Below are 4557 nucleotides of genomic sequence, written 5' to 3'. Positions count from 1 at the left end.
TTGCCACTAAGAACCGCTTCATTCTTGCTATTTTCACCAAACCCTAAATTGCGCGTCTTCTTTCTTTTATTTTCATGGTTGTACTGTTAGGAATAATGCTTGAGAACCTTTTGGCGCTTTCTTGAATGTCAAGAAAATTTTCACTTTTGTCTTCAACATTTTGATCAGGAATTTCTTTTATAGAAATCCAGTAGCGCTGTGCTTCTTTCAAATCCGTACACAATGCTGGGTTAGATTGACATATTAACAAACTGGACTAAAACAAAAAACGACGGTGCAGCTTAAGTTAGCGATTAAAGATAATAATACGTTTAATAATATTACTCATAACAAAGATAATAACAATAATAATAACAACAACAATAACAAAAGAAATAACAATAATAACAATAATAACAACAACAACAAAAGAAATAATAACAATAGTAATAACAATAATAACAATCAATTTAATTATTTATTCCTTCCTCGATATTCCAAGGTATTCTTACATTGCCATATGACACATTTTCTTGCTGCGCAGTTGAATTGGATAACACCGATACATTGGTCATTGAATAATTATCTGTCACGTTTTGCAATTATGAACTTTCTGCAGTTGGGTTTGATTCAGTTGACAAACATTGATTCTCCTCTAATACTTTATCAAGAGATCGGAAAAAACTAGTCAATTTTGGGATTTTTTTTAATGTTGTATATATATATATATATATATATATATATATATATATATATATATATATATATATATATATTTATATATATACATATATATATTTATATAGTTATATATATATAAATAATTATATATATATATATATATATTTGTATATATATATATATATAAATATATATATATAACTATGAATATATATAATTATTATATATATATATATATATATATATATAACTATAAGTATATATAATTATATATATATATATATATATATATATATATATATATATATATATATATATATATATATATATATATATATATATATATATGTATATATATATATATATATATATATATATATATATATATATATATATATGTATTAATAAATAACAAAGAAACAAATATTAATAAAATATTGTCAAAAAAAGAAGAAAATATGACTATAGTTTATAAAAATGTAACAGATGCTTACAGAAATATAACAGAAATTAACAAATATAACAGATGCTTACAGAAAACATGTTCTTTAAACTGATAATCGCTTTTCTGAGTAGCTCTACGGGGAATATTTCACTGACAACAGCATTCATTACACTCAGGAAAATGTTCGATATTTTGCTTTGTTTAGCTGAGTAAAACATTGATTTGGTTTCCCACAATTAATGTATCTAAAAAACATTACATCTTACAAACCTTCAGACAATTCTGAATACAGCAATAATGAACCACAAGAAAAAAAAAGTCCATTTAGAGTATATTTGAGCAGAGGTTTGTTTTCAGCTTTTAGTTTTTGTGAAGCAAAGATAGTTCTCCAAACACCACAATCGTCACAACGCAGTACCATGCCAATAGATTTGGCATGTTGCACACTAGCATAGAAAGATATAGAATTGCCTTTAGCCTCCTTGAGTGAAGGTGTATCATTTTCTGAAGCGTCGGTTTTGTAAATATCCTCTTAAGATTTGAAATGGCCATCATCTTTTACAACAAGATCTTGAAACATTTTTGTTTTACAGAATTCTTCAGCAGACAACCTCAACCTGCCACAGATTCTACATGTTGCATTTACCAACTTTCTCACTTAATTACGTTGACAACAGCAATAAGTTAAAAACTGCTTTATAGTTGGTGTCCAACAATTTACGTTATTTTTTTCAGTGCAGCCAAAGTTAAACTCACGATCAATTTAACTTAAACAACTCCAAGTCTTGGATTATTCTTTTTAAGAAGAAGGCCGCCCAGTATAAAAAAAATTCTATAGAATTTTTATAAATTTTTGAAACATATAGCCTATAAAAATTCTATACAATTCCTTAGAGTTTCTATAGAATCTCTATTAAAATCTATTAAAATTTCTATAGAACTGTTTTTTCTACTTTTTTTTCTACAGAAAAAAAAGTTTTATAACAATTTCTAAAGAACGATATTTTTCAGCACATTGTTTGTAGGTTAGGCTTTATTTTCGATCACAAATGACCCGAGATCTGATGTCCATTAAATAATTTTGATGATAAAGCATTATTATGATTAGCTTTACTTTTTCTTAAAATAATTTAAAAAAATAAGGTTTAAAATACTTAATTTTAATACTTTTAACAAAAGGTATTTAATAACAATCAATTCAATAAATAGATATTGCTTTAATTTTATCAATAATGTTACTTAATATTGACCGTGACTGTATATAGCAAGAGTTATTCCTATATATAAAAATGATGACCACTCTGACTATACCCAATAAACATTATTTCAGTGGATTTGCAGTGGACCGAAATAGACACTGGACCAGTAGTTGCAGCCGCTATAAATGTCAAGCCGATAGTTTTTCGATCTTTTAATGGTGGTTAGTTATCTAAAATCAACATTTGGCGGCCTCCACTAATGGACCATTAACTAACCGACGGAAAAAACAACAGCAGCCCGCTCAAATATCTATATAGGTCTACTAAAATTTGCTATATTACATGCTTGCTGGGTAGGCTTATATTGATACTATCTTTCCTTTCAAAGCTCAAGTGTATTATGTATAATAGGTTATATAACTATCTTGAAATAAATAATATTTTATAAAACAAATCGTTTGGTTTTTTGCATCGACTTAATCCACTTAACATATTATGCAATATTTGGTTTAGTTCATAAAATTTTAAATTTATTTTGAAAATAACAACTATATGATAAATAATAAATAAAGATTTATTAGAACAAGTTTAAAAAAAAAAAATTCATATTCAAAAGGACATACAGGTCCAATAAATAGACACTTACAATATGCCTTTAAATAAGAAAACAAAGTAGATAGGAACAAATATAGTTTATAATAGAAACATTCAAGATTTCATTCATTTACTTTATAGACACAATGTTTATCGAAATTGCACGATTTTATTTTATTTTTAAAAATACAAATATTATCAGCATTAACAGCTTCTGATGTCAGATTATTCCAGATATTTACAACTCGTTGAGAAAAACAATATTTGCGAATGTCGAGTTGACCTCGTTGCTTTCGAATCCTAAAAGTATGACCACGGGTATAATTATTATTGTTAATTTTGAAAAACAAGTTTTTATCTATGCAAACCAAATTATGCATAGTTTTGAAACATATGACTAAATCATGTTTTAAACGTCTGAGTTCCAGAGAATCCAAACCAAGCAACTGTAAACGGCTAGAATAGCTTAAACAACTAATATTAGCAATTTTTTTTGTGAATCGTTTTTGAATATTTTCAATAGATTTAATTAACATAGTTTGGTGTGGCGACCAAAACGGAGAGGAATATTCAATAGTTTGTCTTATATAAGTGGTAAATGCATGTACTAATATAATAAGATTGCGAGTTTTAATGCATTTTAAGATTAGGTATGCTCTAGTTTTTGCTACATGGATGACTCTGGCAATGTGTTTTTTGTAGTTTGGCAGCAGTCCAGAATTACTCCAAGATCTTTTGGGTTAGATGACCAATCTAGAATACAATCACCTAACTGGTAATTAAAACTAATACTATGCAATGGAGAAAGTGCTACTCTGTGTGCAAAACATTTCTTGATGGCAATTGGCAATTGCCAAGTATCCGACCAAATAATTATTCTATCAAGAGCAAAAAGTTTTATTGTACATTCGAGATTGTTTACTACAGATGATAAGTCATTTATAAATAATAAGAACAAAGTTGGTCCTAGCACACTACCCTGAGGTACACCACTTACAATTCGAATCGGATCTGATAAAGCACTACTAATCTTTACCTGTTGAGATCTGTCAGTGAGAAATGCAGTGATCCACTTTAAAAGGTTACAACGAATATTGTATAATGAAAGTTTGAATATTAATTCTGAATGAGATACGTAATCAAACGCTTTTCGGAAGTCGATATATATATAACATCTCTAATCAGATGATTGTCAAGTGCGGTACTCCAATCGTTAGTAGATTCTAAAAGATTCGTACAAGTAGAACGTTTATTAAGGAAACCGTGCTGGCTAGGAGATATTATGTTATATTTATTTAGATATTCAACAATATATGAGTTGATAACTTTTTCCATGATTCGACAACAAGTACAAGTTAAAGAGATGGGTCAATAGTTGTTTGGATCCGATGTAGCTCCGTTTTTTAAAATTGGGGAGAAGAAAGCTTTTGCTATTGATTAGGTAAAGCGTTTGATGTAAAACTAGCCTCAAAAATATATGAAAGAGGAAAGCATAAAACATGAGCTAACTTTTAAAGGATTGCATTAGGTAGACCATCAGGACCGAATGAGGTACTTGGATTAATTCCCATTTGGGTTTTATACACTGACTCCACGGAAAAATGAACCGTGTCAATACTTATTGGATCATTAACATAAGTGGCAATATTAGGCAAATAG

The sequence above is a fragment of the Hydra vulgaris genome, chromosome 03 (assembly GCF_038396675.1).
Source record: "Hydra vulgaris chromosome 03, alternate assembly HydraT2T_AEP".
Classification (NCBI taxonomy): Eukaryota; Metazoa; Cnidaria; class Hydrozoa; order Anthoathecata; family Hydridae; genus Hydra; species Hydra vulgaris.
The sequence above is the reverse complement of the archived record's forward strand: the minus strand, read 5'-3'. Positions refer to the sequence as shown.